The sequence below is a fragment of the Girardinichthys multiradiatus genome, chromosome 4 (assembly GCF_021462225.1).
Source record: "Girardinichthys multiradiatus isolate DD_20200921_A chromosome 4, DD_fGirMul_XY1, whole genome shotgun sequence".
Classification (NCBI taxonomy): Eukaryota; Metazoa; Chordata; class Actinopteri; order Cyprinodontiformes; family Goodeidae; genus Girardinichthys; species Girardinichthys multiradiatus.
Genome location: NC_061797.1, coordinates 48383017 through 48403825, shown reverse-complemented (window position 1 = coordinate 48403825; position 20809 = coordinate 48383017). Strand labels below are relative to the sequence as shown.

The following is a 20809-nucleotide window of genomic DNA, read 5'->3' as shown; positions in this document are numbered from 1 at the left end:
TGTGCTGAAAAGAAAGAAAACATGTGTTAGAAGAATCCCAGAGCCAAACAAGAGAAGCGAGAGCAGATCCAGATCAAAACTTCACAAATCACTGATAAAACTGGACCATTGGCTCAGAGATGAGGTTCTGTGGGTTGCAGGAGGAGGAACAGAAGAAACGTATCTCACCACTAAAGTGAAACCGAGGAAAGAAGCAGTGAACTTCTGTATCTTCTGATTTCATGTGTTCATTCTGGAACAAACCTTCTGATTCATGCAGAACATCTTCGAGATCTATTGTCAGAAAAGAGGTTTCTACCTCTGTCAGCGAGACACTTCATAGCAAAGCTGTGGACTCATGCATGCAGGAACCTCCAGAACTAGAGAGGTTCTGTTGTAAGAAAGGTTTACTAGAAGAAAAAGTTCTTCAATATAACAGAAATGTTTTATGAGGAGCTGGATTTTATGTAGACTCGAGCAGATGAAATGTCCTCCATGAAATCAACTAATTCCTGTTGGTAGGTGATGTTCTTCTCCCCAAGCAAAGGTCCGAGCTTTAAAGCAGCTGCTCAGAAACAAAACTAACTAAACCCTGCAGCTCAGTAAATGTAAGTTAATCTGCAGTCAGGATAAATCAGCTGGTTCCTGCAGGCTGATATTTGAGGAACAGGTAGCATGAACAGAGCATCAGCTGGGGCTTGGGAACGAAGGAATGAGGAGAAGAGGTGGAACAGGTTGATCAGAAGAAGCAAGCTGCTGGAACTGACTCAATGACTTCCAGATGTTCCTGACAGCATGTGTGATGAACTGAAATATGACTGATTCAACATGAAACATGTGCCTGAGAACATGCACGCTGTGAATGGATCATCAGGAATGCTGACAGGGTGGAGCTGGAGTCCACAGAGAGGGAACTTCAGTTTCAGTCCAAACATTCAGATACTGTTTATCTGCTCCATATGTATGGTGCCATGGAAGAAAACCTGGCTCCAACCCCTTGCATCCCTACAGCTATGAGGCTGGAATTTCATCCATAACCTGAGAGTTAGGATCAGAACCTGCTGTTGGATGGGAATTATTCTGGCATTCATTCTGATTTAAATGCTTAATTTAAGATTTGATAGTAAAATGATCATTTCTGATGGAGATGGTCCAAGGAGCACGGATGAAGATGTTACACCTGTGCATCAGGGCATCTCCAGGTGTGAAGAGGACACATTGATTTGAAACATGGAGTGGATCATCTGGATCCATCTGCAGATTGGGGAGCAACCTGAAGGAATCAGGGAGTTCTGGTAAATCTCTGTGGGTCTACCATAGAACATTTTCTCAGTTTTATTCAGCTTTTCCCACCAGATTTTATGGATTTATTTGCCGCTCATATGTTCAATAAAATGGCTTATCATTAATAAATAATTATGATCAAATTATCAGGATCTCCATAAAAAGCAGAACTGCAAATATAAAGAGAAAAGCAGGAAGGAATATTTCAATTATTAGGAACTCAGGTTGAACTCAGACCATCACTGCTCAGTAAGTATTCACACCCCTGCTGTTATTTGCAGTTTTTGTTTGTTGTTGTTTCTTCATCCACAATAAATTTTCAAATCACCCTACTCAGCTGCACATTTAATGTAATCTGAGTATGCCATCATTAATGCCTGTACAGTGTTTCTTTTCTTATGTATTTTCCTTTGCTGTGCAGTCTGGTACTTCTTGATTTTTATCTTTTTGTATGTTTGAGAACCTGCATACTTCCACTTGTCTTTTAGTTGCTGCTGACACACCTGAATTTCCCACCTGTGGGACAATAAAGCATATTCTTTCCCCTCTTGTTAGATGTTCCCAACATCAGAACAGAACCATGTTTGGGTCATAATCATGTTGATGATCTTAGAGTAAAAATTTGAGAATATTTTCTTTAAAATTTCTTCTTAAGAGCATTTGAGTCGCAGAATCAGCCTCAGGAAGTGTTTGGATCATCTGGGCAGCTCTGGTAGCAGAGCCGATCATCCTCTGACTTAGCTTTAACACTCTGTGGTTTTGGCCAGGCCCTTCTCCGTGTGTGTAAACACACTTCGACCTGTTATTTGGTTCTTGGACCGCGGCTGTGTGATGTTGGCTGCAGAGTCTTCCTGCGGATTGAAGATATTATCCTGTTAGCGGCTGGAATGTCTCCACCGCTTTCATTCTCTCCTTATTTCCATGTTCTGTGCAGAAATCCTTCACCGGGCCCAAACCCCAGCTCCCCGTAGAGTCCAGGCCCGGTTGGCTAGACTTCAGGGAACAATCCTCTCATACGATCCAGTGAGCTGATGTTCATCCCAGGTTTCCAGCTGACAAATGGCTGTCATTTCCACAGTTAGTATGTAATTGGCTGTTGCAGATTATTGAGCTGAGGTTTGGAAGAACTGTCAGAGGAGGAACTTCACAGTAAATCAGCTCTCCGCTCAGACCTCATGTCAAGTTAGGATCATTACTGTCAGCATCAGAGGAGCAGAGTTTAATACTTTAGATAATAATCACGCTGCAGGAGGGGCTTCAGGGCAACTAGGAGCAAAAAACAATCTGAACAATCAGTGACGAAAAGTCTGCTGTTTTACTGTCCAACACTGACGTGCTGCTCAGATGATTCTGAGGTAGAGGAGCCACCCATGAAGCTGAAGCATGAAGATGAAAGGTAGGTTAACAGATCTGAGGTGAGGTTGTGGAGCGACTGAAGACCTTAGAATTACCTGGATCAGCAGCATCCCCAACCTTAGAGCCAGATCAGGCCACTCAGGTCCTTACCTTCCTCCCAGAATAAACTGCACCCAGCCATGATATCTCCTTCCTTGGCCTGGCTGAGCTCCAGCTGTCAAAACTAAGGCTCCAAGCTCTTTCTGGTGACATTATGACTCCTCCCTGGAGGTCAGTTTGCAGCTGTAGACCCTAACAGAAGCAGAGATCCTGGAGATCGCAGCCTTCAGGATCATAATGGAGAGAATTTCACCACATAAAGGTAACAGTTTGGTAACATCTGGTGCTATAGTTGCTTTACAGGTATCTGCACACCCAAACCAGAAGATGTGTCCAGAAGAAGAACATGTTGAAGTTAACCTGAATCTTGATGATGGTGTCAGATCTGTAGAAATGTTCTGGCTTTCAATGATGTCCTCAGGAACGCCTGATAACATTAAGCCTGGTGCAGTGAACCGCTGGAGAAGCATCCTCCATGTTAAGTTAGTGTGAAGTTTTGTTTGTGTATTTACCTGTTTCTTAGGTTCCATGAGGAGCAAACAATCAGCTTCCCCTGGTCCTCAGGTCAGAGTCCAACTCAGTCAGCACTGGTCTTAGATCAGTTTTCCATTTTAGCTTCTATGTTAAAGGTGTTTAATCAGAATTGGACAAACCTGTGGTGGTCAGGGTTCTTCTGGAAGTTCTCAGACTCTTCAGCAGCCCAGTGTGAAACTGGAGCAGATAACAGACCATGTACACATTAGCTGAGACTAGGTCAGTGAGGAGCACTCTGGGGGCTGCAGGCGTTGGGGAACATGTGCTTATTGTCAGATTGCTGCTATTTGCAGTCCCAAAGTGCCTTGGTTTCATTGACATATTGTGTGTCAGAGGCCCGTCCAGCTATCTGCTCTATTTGGCCAGTGTTGAACATTAACCGGGCCTTTTCAGTTACTGCTGCTGTGACTGAGCTGCACCTTACTGAGGCTGAAAGAGCAGGCAGTGCTGTTTTGGTTCGTCCTCACAGAGGCCCACGTCCTCCAGGAGCAGCTCCTACAGAACTGCTCCAGGAGGACTGCAGACACTGGACCAGAGGTCCTCGTTTGTCCATTTTAATCCCTCAGTGTGTTTGGACCACGGTTACTGGAGTTCATTCAGGGCTTCAGTCTGTTTTTCTGCACAGGAAGATTCAGATGAAACAGAAGGAAGGTCCAGTCTGGAAAGATTAGGTGACATCACATCCCTGCAGGTTAAACTCCTCAGCTCCTCTAGTTCTTCCTGTGATCAAAGCTGTCCTATAGTCTCTAAAGGTGGTCTGGATCAGCAGTTCTGCAACATTTTTTATGGTTTTTCTTTGGTCTTTGATGGCTTCTCCACACACAGGCTCAAAGGTATACATACACCACCAAAATATTTGGTAAAAGGTAACAGAGGACCATATCCTTTCTGTATCCATCTCCAAGCTTCTGACATCATTCTGGCTGATGTCTGGGAGGCACAACTGGTAGAGTCTTTTTATACTGGTTTGGTTTTCTGGAACAGAACCGTCTTTTAACCATTGTCCATAAGTTCTCAACAGTGTTGAGAGCGGAGCTCAGAGAAGGGCGTTCCTGTTGGAACAACCAGCTGTGTCCAAGTTTCAACCATTGAACTATTGGTTTGCAGTGCATCATACACACTTTGTGCAATGCACCAGTAGCACTGGAATCAGTCCCACAGCATGATGCTGCCACCACCATACTTAACTCTTCTTCAGTTTGAAAGCATCCTTCTGACTCCTGGTGGAGCTCCCCTGAGGATGTGAGGACTCCAGGTGTGGAAGCTACAGAATGAGAAGCTTTCACACTGAGGCGGGTGTGGGAGGGGTTAGGTGTGGTCTTTGCCTCAAATTTTATTATTTCACAGATTTTAAAGAAAACTGCAGGCGGTCCAGAACCACTTTGAGCTACAGTGTAATAAAACTAAACTTGATCAGAAGAAACTGGATGTTCAGTCACCTGTGGACGATGAAGAACGCAAAGCATCTGAGGTGGTTACAAACCGAGATCAGGTTTATTTGGGAGGAAAAAACTATGGAAAAAATAAAACTGACAAAAAATCATAAATGCTCATTATACCCATAATCAAGGTGATCTCCCGTAAATCAGAACTAAGTCCAGAAAATTAGACATGGGTCAACTAATAATCACAGAAACCAAACTAAAGCAAAAAGTAAAACTCTGACTGGACTAAAATTGAGGAGAAAGCAGCCAAAGTCCAAAGAAAAGGTGCCAAAAGGCTGAAGAAGACATGGAAAGAAAGGGATCGGGGGAATAAGCCAGCTGAAGTAACACTACTCTCTTTTTTAAACTGCAGGAACATCTGTACTCCAGAAGCTTTCCTCCAGACTTACTCACTGAATGGCTTCTAAAAAGGTGGACAAGGTTGATGTTCCTTTTCTTGTTCCTAGTAGAACCCAGAAGGTGTAAGCAAAAAGAGCACCTGGAGAAGAAGCGTCACAGGAAAGAGAACAAAATGATTCTTAATTAACTGAAGAAGAGATGATTGCTTCTGATCAGACATTCTAACTCTTTAACTACCAGGCTAGCTTTACTCTCAGCTGAGCAGTAAAATGAACCAAGAGGAAACTTATGCAGAATTGGATCCTCTCTGATCTGGGAGTGATTAGCGGTTCCTGTGAGGAGGCCTGGTTGTCAGCCTGCAGGCCGACGAGATGTCGAATAGGTGCAACACAAGTCGATGATATGCCAACAGCAGGTTCTGGTTCTGGTCAGGTCTCAAAGCTTCTCCTTTGCTCCTCCTTCGCTCCTCTACCGCTCCCCCTTCACTCCTTCATTGCTCCTCCTTCGCTCCTCCGCCACTCCTCCTTCACTCCTCCATCGTTCCTCCTTCACTCCTTCATTGCTCCTCCTTTGCTCCTCCGCCACTCCTCCTTCACTCCTCCATCGCTCCTCCTTCGCTCCTCCGCCGCTCCTCCGCCGCTCCTCCTTCGCTCCTCCGTCGCTCCTCCTTCGCTCCTCCGCCGCTCCTCCTTCGCTCCTCTACCGCTCCCCCTTCACTCCTTCATTGCTCCTCCTTCGCTCCTCCGCCACTCCTCCTTCACTCCTCCATCGTTCCTCCTTCACTCCTTCATTGCTCCTCCTTTGCTCCTCCGCCACTCCTCCTTCACTCCTCCATCGCTCCTCCTTCGCTCCTCCGCCGCTCCCCCTTCACTCCTTCATTGCTCCTCCTTCGCTCCTCCGCCACTCCTCCTTCACTCCTCCATCGTTCCTCCTTCACTCCTTCATTGCTCCTCCTTTGCTCCTCCGCCACTCTTCCTTCACTCCTCCATCGCTCCTCCTTCGCTCCTCCGCCGCTCCTCCTTCGCTCCTCCGTCGCTCCTCCTTCGCTCCTCCGCCGCTCCTCCGCCACTCCTCCTTCGTTCCTCCGCCGCTCCTCCTTCACTCCTCCGCCCCTCCTCCTTCGCTCCTCCGCCACTCCTCCTTCACTCCTCCGCCGCTCCTCCGCCGCTCCTCCTTCACTCCTCCGCCACTCCTCCGCCGCTCCTCCTTCACTCCTCAGTCGCTCCTCCTTCACTTCTCCGCCGCTCCCCCTTCACTCCTCCTTCACTCCTCCGCCACTCCTCCTTCACTCCTTCATTGCTCCTCCTTCGCTCCTCCGCCGCTCCTCCTTCGCTCCTCCGTCGCTCCTCCTTCGCTCCTCCGCCGCTCCTCCGCCACTCCTCCTTCGTTCCTCCGCCGCTCCTCCTTCACTCCTCCGCCCCTCCTCCTTCGCTCCTCCGCCGCTCCTCCTTCGCTCCTCCGTCGCTCCTCCTTCGCTCCTCCGCCGCTCCTCCGCCACTCCTCCTTCGTTCCTCCGCCACTCCTCCTTCACTCCTCCATCGTTCCTCCTTCACTCCTTCATTGCTCCTCCTTCGCTCCTCCGCCACTCCTCCTTCACTCCTCCATCGCTCCTCCTTCACTCCTCCGTCGCTCCTCCTTCACTCCTCCATCGCTCCTCCGCCGCTCCCCCTTCACTCCTTCATTGCTCCTCCTTCGCTCCTCCGCCACTCCTCCTTCGTTCCTCCGCCGCTCCTCCTTCACTCCTCCGCCCCTCCTCCTTCGCTCCCCCGCCACTCCTCCTTCACTCCTCCGCCGCTCCTCCTTCGCTCCTCCGCCACTCCTCCTTCGCTCCTCCGCCGCTCCTCCTTCACTCCTCCGCCCCTCCTCCTTCGCTCCCCCGCCACTCCTCCTTCACTCCTCCGCCGCTCCTCCGCCGCTCCTCCTTCACTCCTCCGCCACTCCTCCTTCGCTCCTCCGCCGCTCCTCCTTCACTCCTCCGCCGCTCCTCCTTCGCTCCTCCGCCGCTCTTCCTTCACTCCTCCATCGCTCCTCAATCGCCCCTCCGCTGCTCCTCTGTCTCTCTGATATAAAGAGTCTGATCCGAACATCTGCATCTTCTCCACATTCCTCATTTATGGCCAAATGAAGACAAACACGAGCCTTTATGGAGGAGATTCATCTGCCAGTGGAGATGCAGGAATTCTTCAGCTTTTCTGGACCTGCTGTGGACCAAAGTCTCAAGGAGGACTCCTGTCCCTGCAAGAACCTTTACTTCTGTGGGTTTTACTGTGATGTAATGTGACAGACCAACACAAAGTAGTGCTGAACTGGGAAGAAAAATTATTTATTTAACATTTTTACCAATTAAAATTTAAAAGTGTGGTGTAAATTTATATTCAGCTCCCCTGAGACAGAACCCTGCAGAACCATCTTTGGCTGAAGGTCCAGCAGCAGGTCTTTTGGGATGGACCATACCAGCTTTGAAGGTCTGTGGACTAAAAGGTCTGTTCATTCTTCTTTGGACAACAGCTTCAAGAAGTTTCTGAGGCCTATGAGAACGTTTTGTAAATAAATATTTCAAATTCCACTCACTGATGAGGCTCAGTAATCTGTTTAATACAGAACTGTGAAAAATAAATTCAAGAACCGATGAGAAACAAAGTCTCTGACATCTATTAGTCAGGAAAGAGTTAACAAGCCAATTTCAAGGCTTTGGGACTCTGGAGATCCTCAGTGAGAACCATCATCCACATGTGGAGAGCACATGGAAGGGTGGAGAACCTTCCCAGGAGTCACTGACCTACCAAAATTACTCCAAGAGCTCAGCAGCAACTCACCTAGGAGGTCACAGAAGAACCCAGAAAACATCTAAAGCCCTTCAGGCCTCACTGCCTCAGTTAAGGTCAGAGGTGATGATTCAACAGCAAAAAGAGACTGAACACAGAGGATCTGTTAACCAAAGGAAAAATGACTGAAACTAAAATAAGAATCTAAACACAAGAAAGAACTCAACACAAAGGAATTAACTGATATGGAAAGACATTAATGAATTTTATAAAAAAAAACAAACAACTAACACAAATACAAACACAAGCAGCCACACATCATGACATGTTCATCCTGGAAAAAAAACAAGCTTTTAGAAACTCCTCCTGAAGTGAAAGCAAACATCTGAGAATTGTGATGTCATTGTTTGGACTTTCTTTCTTGTAGATGATGGTGCTTGTTGGACCTCCTGAATGTTGCATTTCACAAAGATGCAGAAACCAGTACAGACCTGCTTTCATACCTTCCCTCAAGTCTTCAGCTGCTTGATGACATCTGATGGTGTCTGAGATGCAGATCTAAATGTTCCTGCTGAGATTGTCTCTTTATGTCAAGTTTCCCAGAAGCTCTCTTGAATCTGCTGTCATAAATCTGCCTGAAGAAGTGTCTAAGACACTTTGAGGTTATGGTGGAAGCTGTCAGGACAAGATGACCCCCAAAAATCTGCAAACCTTTAAAAAAGTAAAAAGAAGGAAAACTAAAACAAAATAAAAACCTCTGACATCCAAATTCCTGCAGCAGATCAAACTATCTTCTGTGTTTCTACTCGTTGCTGGACTTTATGGCTGTCCCACTGAACCAACAACCTAAAGTTGCTCTGCTCAGGACGTGTTTGGAGGTGTTCCAGATCAAACTGTGAGCTCAACGGGTGAATAAATGTTTAGTATTTGAATGCAGGTCCAGTTCGAAGCAGAATCTGATAACTGCGCTGTTCCTGCGCTTATATGCAGCGTTAATAATTCACAGAGTTATGACCAGCGCCTGGCTCTCGTTCTGCAGCTCGCTGCACGGCTCATTGCTGCTCCTGCGAGGCCTCTGGCAGACGGACCGGGAGGGAAAACACCCACAGTCCTCCAGCTCCAGCACAGGTCCAAATAAAGAGCAGGAGAAAGTGTGGGAAGAACAGCCGGAGCCGCGGATCCACCAGGGACTCTGCTGTGTTTGCTGATACCATCTCTGTGTTACCCTGAACACATCACGATGTGTTCAAGCGCTCTGCCAGGTTTCCACTCCTGTTCGCTGCTTCTCAGTTTCTCCCTCCAATAAAACTCAGATATTTTTATTTGGCTTTGATGTCTCCTGATATCCAGAAGAACAGAAACTGGGTTCTGGGTTCCATTCTGAGATCCAAACTCTGACAGAAAGGAGGCCAGGAGACTGCTTCACCGCCCCTGTGGTCCAAACCAAACTCTAATCAGATCTCTTTCACGTCCACAACCAGGATGAAAAACGTCTAGTTGTGAAAAATGAGTCCCAATCAGGGCAAGCAAGTACCAAGTAGGTCCGAATTCCAGACCAACAAGTCCCAGTTAAGAACAAGGTGTCTTTTTATCATCCACAACCAGAACTAACAGAACTCTTTCATGTTCCAATCCTGACGAGTCCAATCCAGGACCCAAAACAATTAAACTAATCCAAAACTAAGACCACCAGGTTTCTGTTATGGTCATCAAGTCAAGGTCCAAACTCAGTTCTTATTAGGTTCAAAATCAAGAACAGATAGGTGAAGTTAATATGCATGGTCTGTTCTGGTAAGATCCAAACCCATTTCCCAACAGGGAAATTACATCATAAATTACCTCAGGATATATTTGGTAGATACTGAACATAAATCAATAAGAACTTATCCAGAACCAGTGAATTCTTCTCATGTGTTAAACCAATCAATAAGTTTGGATCGGGACCGAAAGCAAGACCAGTTCTAAACAAAATAAGATTCTGATCAAAATGACCGACAAGTCCAAGTCAAAATCCTACAGGTGTGTTCATGTTTAATATTTAACACCTGAAGTTCTTCTCAGATTTAGGTTCTGGTCAGGGCTAAGCCAGAACCAAAGAGATCTTACGGTGTGTCACACCAAGGGAAACAAGTCCCAGTCAAGACAAAGAACTATTTATCAGAACAGAAACCAAAACCAGTTGTGGCCAGTACAATTCAGTCCAGTCATTGAGTCCAGTTAAAACTACCATTTTACCTGGTAAAATAAAGATTAAAATGTTCATAATGACCTAGTAGCTCTATTCAGACCCAACAATGGTCAGAACCTATGAGCCTTGACGGGTCCAGTTTGAGTTATGACCAACAAGAGTTTGTTGAAGCTGTTTAATCTTCATTGGGTCAAGAATCAAGATCTCAGAGTTTAATTCAAGAACCATGAATCCTCAACAGTACAAAGTTCTGGTCAGGACTAAAACAGGGTCAACAAGTCAAATTCAAACTCCAGCAAACAAATCCTTATCAGTTCTGAACAACGTCCAATCAGAATCATCAAGTTCTACAAGGGACTAAACATGGTGTGTCTAGACCTACAAGTCCTTATCTGATCCAAAGTCCAGACCAACAGCTTACACTGGTACCACGGGTTTCAGCAAAACAAGTCCTGACCAGGTCCAAAGTCCAGAACTAAAAGTCACTTTAAAACAACAGGACCAGAACACGTGTTCTGACCAAGCTGATAAATCCTAATCAGGTTTATACTTCAGACCACAAAGTTAAAGTCTGTGTCAGACCAAGTTCGGGCCAGGACTAATCCATGATAAAAAGGTTCTGATCAGGAGTTACATCAAGACATGTCCTGATCTGTTCTGACAAGAAGACCAGTTCTGATGAACAATATTCAGACAGGGCCACCAGGTTCTGGTGTGAACCAAAACCAACAAGCACCGACAAGTAGACCAGTAGAGACCTTAGATTGGAAGATGTTGTTCTGATTCTGGACCTGATTTGGAAAGTTTTGATCTATTTCTGATGTCAAGAAGCTGATCTTTCCACAGCTTCCACTGGTTTGGAGATAAAAACAGAGGATGTTCTGCTGGTAGTGCAGGTTTATCTAAACCAGCAGAGCTTCTCGGTGATCTGATGCTAGGAGGCGTCAGTTGCAGGGAGCAGCACCGTTATCTGAAACTCCAGACGCCTGCAGATCCCATTTAGATCCTCATCTTTTAAACATCCTAACTGTTAAGTTAGCCGCTTTAATGAATGACCGTTAATTTACTCGTCAGTTTTCCAGCTCCAGACTGAGAGTCACCGTGATAACCAGGCTCCGCCCCTCACCTGGCTGGCAGGTGTGATCTCTGGCTGTCTGCTGCTGCTGAACAGGATGCACGATGATAAGGCAGCATTTGAGCCCAGTGAATGAGGAAGCTGACAGTGAGTTTATCATAGAGCGCGCAGCCTCTGCAGGGCCTCCCAGCATGCCGTGGGGCTGACAGGTCACTGTGGTGAATTGGTCATGAGTAAGCAGTTTGTCTGTAAAACCAAACCCTGAGTTCCCATGAAGAGATGAAGAGGAAGGGGGCAGAGAGAGAAAAAAGGTTTTATTTAGTTTGAGGGAAGTCTGACAAGCTGTTTCTGCCCAAACTCTGAGTTTCTTCTGCTGCTCTTTGTGGTCAGAAGAATGTTACCAGAGCAAAAAGCTTACATATTGTTCTTGACAATCAGACCTTCACCCTGCATTGTTCTCTGCGTCCCTCAGAGGGTAGACCTGACATGTAAATAAGACTGATGTCACAGCAGCTGGAATAAATTGTGGGGACTTGAAGGTGAAACCTGCATGTTTCTGTGCACCAACACCCTGCTCCTCTTGAACATTATCTTCCTCTTTTTTCTGTTTACAAAATTATACTTCTTTAAAAATTCAGGCAGATTATTTCTGCAGAAAAATGATGTTGAGATGTGCAGAAATGATGTCTTAGATATTTCTTCATGTTTCAAACTCATTACATCAACAGACCTCAAGAAAATCAAGCGATTCCAATATTTATTGGTTCCACTGCAGGCATCTTTCCATGTTCTGTATCTGCAGGGCTGCAAGACCCATCTCCAGCAGTCTGTGGCTGAGACGCAGGGTCCGCCTGGGACAGGACAGCAGTCCAACACAGAGATAAACATAAATGAAGACATACAGCTAAGGGCAACTTAGATTGGCTAGTTAAGTTAACATGAAGAGTACCCAGAGAGAACCCATACATGCAAGGGAGGACACATACAGCCCCTGCTGGGATTAGAACCCGGAACCTTCTTGCAGCAAGGTAGCGGGGCTAATTTTAGGGAGCTTTACCTGGTGCTCAAAAACACTTACAAACGCTGTTTCATTTTTTCTATTCATCTCCATCTAATTCTGCATTTCCTTTCATGCAAAAACGTTTGGATGAATATGAGTTAAAACGAATTAAAGTATTTCATTTTTACAGATGATTTTCACCGTGATTTAGCAGGTAAGCAGCATCCATGACAGCCTTATAATGACTTGTATTTATTCACGTGAGGGTGTCAGCTGGACTTCAACTTAAAGACATGTAATGAGAGGAACCTACAGAATAAAACCCCAGATATTGTCCTGTTTTGCTCCCTTCGCTCGATCCAAGCTGTGGGAGATTCGTCCGGGAATCATTTTTATTTAAACTTTAACATTAAAAGGCAAGAAATTCTGACAAAACATTGTTAAAAGCTGCTTTTCAGATGAGAGTTAAGAGGGGATATTAATATTCCCTGTGCTTCCTGCAGTTCCACCTCAAAGATCTAGAACAAACACTGGGGCCTCATTTATAAAGGTTTTCCAAACTAACTGTAAACATAAATTCAAAATAATTTTTTTTAAATCATTTTTTTAGAGAAGCTATGCACATGGCCTGTGCACATTGCCGAATCATAAAAGCTGCGTTTTACGATGGAGACTCCAGCAGGAGAGGTTCCTGCAGGGATCAGCCTGATATTTAACAGAAATCTGCCAGCTGATCATGTCTGACTCAGCAAAGACAAAAGTGCATCAGATCTGTGAGCTCCAGCGAGGTGTGTTGAAGAAGCTGAAGTAAAGATATCCACCGTGGCCTCGTGCCTGAAGGCTACAACCTCAAAATCTCCATCCCAGGTTGACAGATCAGAGTGTAGGAGCATGTTCAACCTTAAACTCATCTGCACAGAAGGTCTGAGGAGGTTCAGTTGTTGCTGAAGTTCAAACTGAGAAACTAAAACTGGGCTGCTCGGTTTGTGTGAGAATGATTTGCTTCCTGCAGCTTCTAGTGTTTTTCAGCAGAGACGCACCAGAAGAGTGTGTCTCTGCTTGTCGATGTTAGCTTGTCTGAGCAGAAACTGGTGCATCATGTATGACAGAAGTTCAAACAATGAAGGTAAAACCACCTACACAGCTAATGCTAACGCTAACCCTGCTCTGCTTTGCTGACGGAGCTGCAGGAACTCCTGCAGGAGCCCCTGAGGTTCTTGCAGTTCTTGCAGTTAGTATCATCACTTTGTTTCTCTCATCAAGTTCTATTCTAATATTAAAAACTGAGTTTTCTCTGAATCTAAATGACAAATCTTTCACATGTTAAAACAGAATTTTCTTCTTTCTGTGTCTAACATGCTGACAATACCTGACCCAAACCACCGCAGTGTGTAATTATGGACCCATTGAAGCACTTAGAGACCTCTGTGCTGGTTCCAGTCCTGTAGGAGGAGTTGGGTCACTGGGTGCCAGTCTGCAGCCGCTGGTGGCTAGCCGCCACTGTTTGTGTTGCAGTCGGTGTTCACTAAACAGAGATAAGATAAAATCCGGGGAAAATTCCTCAGGTTTGCATCGGAAATCAGCTCTACACACAGTCTGTATTTAACATGGCCGCTCTAAACTTTGACCTTTGAGGAGGACCTAGGCTGCTGAAGATGATTTTTCTGTTGATCATGAAACATCTAAAAGTGACTGAGTTAAGACATGATTGCAGTAATAATTTGATTGTTCTGTTTTCCATCAGATTTAAACTCTGGGTCTGTTTGTGTTGACATGTAGGTGTGCATGCAGAAGGTGTTGAAGAGCAGTTTTGGATCGCTGGAATAACTTCATACAACACAAGCAACCCCATTTTTCACCATCCTCTCCCTTAATCCTTGCAGGGATGTTAGGCGGTTGGTGCATATGTCCATCCGTCAGTGAGTGGGATGAAGAGTACTGTCCGGAGCAGTGGAGCTGTAGGAGTATGAACATCCTCTTCATCAGACTGCCATACAGCAACAGAGTGTCTTCAGTCTGAGGCGTCTTCAGATCTGCTGTAGAACTGACATCTACAGCAGACGAGCCATCAGTATCTACAACAACTCTGAAGAAACTTGGATGATAGGAGCAAAAACATTTAACTTCCCTTTGGGATTAATGAAGTACGTTTTAATTGCATGGAACTGATGGAAGCAGAGCTGCAGCAGTGAAAGAGAAGGTTTACAGGATGGTGGTGAGACCTGCTGTCATGGATGGTTTGGAATCAGAAAACAATTAATTCCAATTAAAATCATTTTGAGAAAAACAGTTCTTTTATATATTTCATACACTTTTTAGTGCTCAGAAGTGAAACTGTAACGTTGATGTCTTTATTTGTTCTGCAATAATTAAAGAACAACCTTGGATGTTTATAGTGGACATTTTATTTCACCCTTTGTGTTTAATGTTTGCATGCTATATTTGGATTGAAGGTGAATCTGCAGCTGTGATGCTGAACCAAACTGCAGAGACATTGAGAGGTCTGACAGAGACGCTGGCATGAGGTGTCCAGAGTTCACCTGCAGAGTTTACTCAGGGAGGGGGCCCCATTAACCACACTCTCAACTCTGGATTAAAGTCCTGCTGTGAGGATCATACTGCAGTGTTTGCTCTGGATCATTCTGGGCCACAGGGGGGTCAGAGTCCAGGAGTCCTGACCTGTCTGGTGGGCGGAGCCTGCAGGGACTTCGTCACCTGGTCACAGTGTGGGTCAGTAACCAGGTGCTGCAGGAGGGTCAGTGGGCCTCTGTACATCTGAGGGTTCTGAGCGCTGAAATAACACCAGGCTTTTACTTTAACCGAAAGAGTCCTTCTTTAGGATCATAAAACATTTGACCTCAAACTGAAACCATTAATATTGTTTGGAATTAAAACAGCATTTCTTTATTAAAAAAAAATATTTCAAAAATGTTTACCTAAAATAATCTTGAAATATTTTGAACAGAAGACATTTTATTAATTTCATTCAGTAACCTGTGCTTCTCTGGGGTTCTCTGCCATCCTTGGAGACAGTGAAGGAGCTGCTGTAATAAAGCTGTTTTTCAGGCTGTTTCTTTGCTTTGTTTTGATCAGTCAGTGCAGAGAAAGAAGTCTCACCTAAATATGGAGAAGCAATAAGAAACTTCTGCTTCACAGCTTCTCTGTGGGCTCAGGAGCAGCACATTGGTGCTCCTCATACAAAGTTCTTCTGTCCTTCTGCAGTTTGTCCATATGGTTTCATTCAGAGTGCTCTGAGTGGTCTGACTGTAAACAATGACCATGTCCCCAGAGAATATTCAGTTCAGCACAAAAATACTTTATTAACCTCAGAGAGAAATTAAATGTTTGTAACTCATATTATGCAAGTTTCCTGAAAAGGTCATTGCAGATGTTGGTGGCTGTGGGCAGGAAGGATGTTCCTCAGTATCATGGCGGATCTGCAGAACAACAGGATCCTCCCACTGCTGCCTGCTTTGACCAGAAGACAGTGGGTTGGTTGAAGCAGGTGTAAGATGGTGTCTTCTGCTTCAACTACATGTTGGTAAGCAAACTGAAGGGGGTCCTGATAGTTGCTTGCTAGCTTACTGAGGTGGGCCAATAGGAGTCTTTTTAGGACCTTCATGATGTGGAATGTCAGGGCAACAGGTCTATAGTCATTGAGGACGGATGGGTGAGTTAGCTTTGGTACCAGAACAAGACAGGAGGTTTCCCACAGCATTGGAACCTTCGTTTGGGTCCCACTACGGTTGAAGAGGTGCTGCAGAATCCCACAGAACTGCTCTGCACAGACCTTCAGAACCCTGGAGCTGACATCATCTGAACCTGCAACCTTGTTCTGGTTTAGTCTTTCCAGCTGCTGTTTTACCTGACACAGGTGGAAGAGAGAGGCAAAAGGAGCATCAGCATCTCCTAATATAGTTAGAGACAAACAGAAGGGTCCATGGCTGAGGTGGAAGATGAAACATCTGAGGTGTGACAGGAACGCTGTGGGTCAGAAGAGGGTGGGGTGTCTGGCTGTGGGCATCTCTTATATTGTTTTACTGGAGCTTGCTCTCCAGCTTCTTCCTAAACATCTCATTGCTGTTTGTTGGAGAAGGAGCATCCAGCATGCTCTCAGTCCCTGCAGCAAGTGTTGCAGCCTGAAAACACAATAATAGTGAAAATATTTTATGATCAAATGGAGCAGCTTTGTTTAATTTTCAGTTTTTCAGGATGCATATTTGCTGGACAGCCACATTTCTTAGGAGGGAAACATACCTTTAAAACTGTAGCTTCCAGATTATATCATCATCAGCCCATCCAGGACTTTATCCTAAAGTAAAACCAAAGATCTTCAGTTTGTGCAGAAACATTTTTCAGAGAAAAGTAAGAACGTAATTATCTTATAAATGTTTCTCACACACGTCCTCTAGGACTTGGAGCTACGAGGAATCTCTTTAAAACTGATGTTGGATGAAGTCCAGAGAGAGACTGCTGCTGACAGAACCAGAGATTTTACCCAGAGTTCTGACTTTCAGGTCCGTTGTTCCCAAACTGTTGGTCCTGTAATGGTCGCTCCAACCTCATCCTCATAAAGAGTTAACAGGCGAGCGCAGAGCTGCTCCTCGTACGTGTGTGTGTCGGCTGTGATTGATGGCATTGTTTAAAGCCAGGGAGGCTTTGGAAAGCTTTGCTATTGTTTCAGCTCTTGGCAGGGAGGGTTCCTAAGAAAAACAAAAGTAGGGGAGGAGGAGGAGGAGGAAGAGGAGGAGGGGGACGAATAAATATCAAGAATTAGAAAACAAAACAAGACTTGTCCTCACATTTAAAGGCCCAGTCCGAGCTCTTGATGCTGAATTTGATAGCCGTCCTCTGGGACCGCTCCAGTCCAAAAACACTCCGCCCCCCCTCATCACTCTGCCACCAACCAAACCACAGCTATCCGTGCCCACCCCACCCCACCCCACCCAACCCGGCCCGGCCCGGCCCGGCCCAGCCAAGTGAAGGGACAGAGCAGGAATAAGAAAACACACACCAGGAATGTACCAACACACTAACATGGCGTCTGCCCAGGCTCCTCCGCTGTTATTCTTCTCAAGATGTTTGGAGCCCAGTTCTGGTCACCCAGGCTGACCCAAACCACAGAATTTCTGATATTTCCCTGCGACCCCCTTCGATTACCACCAGCTCCTCTGCCCCCCTGCCGCGCAGCCTCCGGGAATGTTTGGTTTGTGCAAACTTGGTGCCGCAGGACTTGGCCGGTGGTCCAATGCTTAAAGTGGAGTAAGGAGGGCTGCGAGCAGGGTGGTGGGGGGTTCTGTTGTTCCAGCCCGGTTCTATCCAGTGTGATGAATGGCAGAATTGGCTCTGCTAAATCAATGTTATTAACTGTCCTCGTCTCCAGTGTTTGCTCTGAATCTGAAAGGTTTCTTCATCACATCTCCTGCTTTATGAAGCAGTTTCACTGAACCTGCTGAAGCAAACACTAAATGATTCTTTTACATTCTTCTGTCCCAGAACCAAGGTGCTCTGCCAAGACCAGAACCTGTGAGGGTGAGTGGGCTCAGCCTCTCACAGCAGCTGTCCCTGTTAATGGACCAATCAGCATGCAACCATTGCTGTGCTGAATAGGAGTGTCTCCACCAGGGTCACAGATTCTGATTAGAACTTTAATTTTTCTGGAATATTTTTCAGAAGAAATCCTTCAGCATCACTAAAGGAGCTGCTGCTGCCACTAAGTCTTTACTTTTTCTCTAACATAGAAAGTACTCCTGTTCCAGTGTGTTTCTGTGCACCTGCTCTGTCTGTCTTCTTAAACCCTCATCTGCGGCAGATGGCCTCTCACATTGAATGAACTGGATCGGTTTGTCTGGAAAGTACCTTGAGATGACGTATTGTGAAAAGTCCATTACAGCTCGTTATCAACATTTAAAACATATAATAAAAAATAATAAACTCAAAGCACAATTTAAATGTATTTTTATTATTATCATCCAGTCATTGTCTAAACTCACCTGACCTTGCAGGATCATGGGGTGGAGGGAGGGCTGGTGCCTACTTCCAGCGGTCATTGGGTAAGAGGCGGGGGCCCCCTGGACAGGACAACGGTCCATCAGAGGACAAACAACCATGCACACACTCATTCCTAAGGACAGTTTAGCCAAACTATCAGTTGTGTTTTTAGACTATGGGAGGAACTGGAGTACCCGGACAGAACCCACACATGTACGAGAAGAACATGCAAACTCTATACAAAACAACACCAGGCCGGGAACCAAACCAAGGACCTTCTTGCTGCAAGGCAACAGTGAATCCAACTGCATCACACAGATTCAAGATGATCTTTATTGTCATTGTGTGACACAGTAAAACTGTTTCCTTAACACCCACAAGGTGCACGAAAAAAAGGAAGATTAATGTCCAGGTTTGTTAATGTAAGATGTGGTTCTGCTCCTCTTGCTCTCATGATGAAGACTAAATGTTCTCCTTCCATGAAGCAGCTCTGACACCAGAACTCCAAAAACTTCACGCTTCTGAACACTCCATGAAAAGATCACATTCAGAGGAGAAACCTGTCTGAAGTGATTCAGAGTGAAGATCACTGAGAGGATCACCAGCTCATTCATCCTCCCCCCACAGCAGTGAAGGTGTGTGTGTTTATGTGTGTGTGTGCAGACGATCTAATGGGAGACAGGTGAATAACTGGTGGATTAAGGCACAGCCCTCCGTCTGGATTGGCTGGGTGTGGACGAATTAATTTAAGTGTGATTACCTGCTCATTACGCTGCAGTGTGTTTAGGATAATCCTCCATGGCAGTGCATTATCTCTGATTCCTGACGAGTCTCGTGTCGGACTGTCAGACAACCTGGAAGCGATCACTAGGCAACAGAACAACAATAACAGTTTATTTTATCTGTGAGGCTCTCAGAGGACGTTAAACATCCTGAAAGCTGAGAGATTAAAACCAGACAGATCAAAATCCTACAGAAACATAAAAAGTGTAAGGAAGGAGAACGTATGATGCTGCGGGTCGGGTTAATGACACCTGTAACCATGGCAGCTACCAGCAACGATGGCCTCAGATAAAAAGTTGAAATCCTCTGAAGACATATAAATATATATGATCTTTGTTCTGCATGAACTTAATGCAGCAGGTCTGCGTATACCCACCCACTGAGACACACACAAACCCTGAGTGGACTTCCTTTGGTTCCACTCAGTCATACCCCATGAAGTCAGCTGTAAACTCTGCATGTCTTGAAGTGGAGAAAAAGAAAAACAGTTGAGTCTGGAGCACCACAGACACATGAGATCTAGATTCAAGGACATTATTTTCTTTTCATTCCTGTTTTCATGCAGAGAGCAGTGCAGACGTAAACAAACAGAAACAACAACAGAGAGACAGAGATGACAACAGAAACTGTGCCTGCACAGAGGAAGCTGAAGGAGCAGAGCGTCCAGCAGAAGCTACAGCTGCAGCTTTTTGACCACAACAACTGTCCATCTCTGGTTGAAGTTCAGAGGAATCAGACACTAAAGGATGACGACAGAGAGTGTAAAGTCAACAAGTTGCAGTCAGGCCTCTGATTGGGCGCGGTACAGGCAGGCCAGGAACAAACTAACAAAAGAGATCAAAGCAGCTAAGAGAAGCTACAGTGAGAAGCTTAAGAACAGCCTTTCTACTGGTGACACTTCAGCTGTATGGACCGGTCTGAGAAACCTGACTGCCTACAAGAGCCCCTCCACCCAACCTGAACAGAGTCGTCTCCTGGCCAACTGTCTGAATGGCTTCTACTGCAGACATGACAAAAAGCCATTCACACCTCAAATCATCTCCTCTACATCCCATTCAGAAACAAATTCCTCCCATAAAGCTACCAACCCCCCACCATCAGATCCTCTGCCTGCACTAAAGATCTCCGAGGAAGAAGTAAACAGGCTCTTTCAGCGCATGAAAACAAAGAAAGCTGGAGGACCTGATAACGTCTCCCCATCATGTCTGAAAGCCTGCGCATATCAACTTGCTCCGATCTTCACAAGGATCTTCAACAAGTCACTGGAGAAATGTGAGGTCCCCTCCTGCTTCAAACAATCCACCATCATCCCGGGTCCCAAGAAACCCACCATCGTAGGATTAAATGACTACAGGCCTGTAGCCCTGACGTCTGTGGTCATGAAATCCTTTGAGCGGCTGGTGTTGAAGCACCTGAAAGACATCACAGGCCGCCTGCTGGACCCCCTGCAATTTGCTTACCGAGCAAACAGGTCGGCAGATGATGCTGTTAACTTAGGTCTACACTTCATCCTGCAACACCTCAACCACCCAGGGACGTACGCCAGGATCCTGTTTGTAGACTTCAGCTCGGCCTTCAACACCATCATACCAGACATCCTCCACCAGAAGCTCACCCAGCTCAACGTCCCAGCCTCCACCTGTCAGTGGATCAACAGCTTCCTGACAGACCGACAGCAGCAGGTGAGACTGGGGAGCATCTTCTCCCGATCCAGATCAATAAGTACTGGTGCCCCCCAGGGGTGTGTTCTATCCCCACTCCTCTTCTCCCTGTACACAAATGACTGCACCTCATCGGACTCGTCCGTGAAACTCCTTAAGTTTGCAGACGACACCACTGTCATTGGACTGATCCAGGACGGTGATGAGTCTGCATACAGACAGCAGATGGATCGGCTGGTACACTGGTGTTGTCAGAACTACCCTGAACTCAACCCACTCAAGACTGTGGAAATGGTGGTGGACTTTCGGA

At 45.8% G+C, this 20809-nt stretch overlaps 1 long non-coding RNA gene across 2 annotated transcripts; it reads right to left on the bottom strand.

Moving 5' to 3' along the window:
• Positions 1-14945: 14945 nt before the first annotated feature.
• On the bottom strand, positions 14946-17225 carry LOC124867464. 2 transcript variants are annotated; one of them, XR_007038067.1, is made up of 4 exons: positions 17102-17225; positions 16464-16767; positions 16322-16376; positions 14946-16203 (listed from the first exon to the last, which is right to left on the bottom strand). It is a non-coding gene; the product is annotated as an uncharacterized LOC124867464 (long non-coding RNA). The 2 variants fall into 2 exon arrangements; XR_007038066.1 differs by lacking the exon at positions 17102-17225 and having other exon boundaries at positions 16464-16858.
• Positions 17226-20809: the final 3584 nt, after the last annotated feature.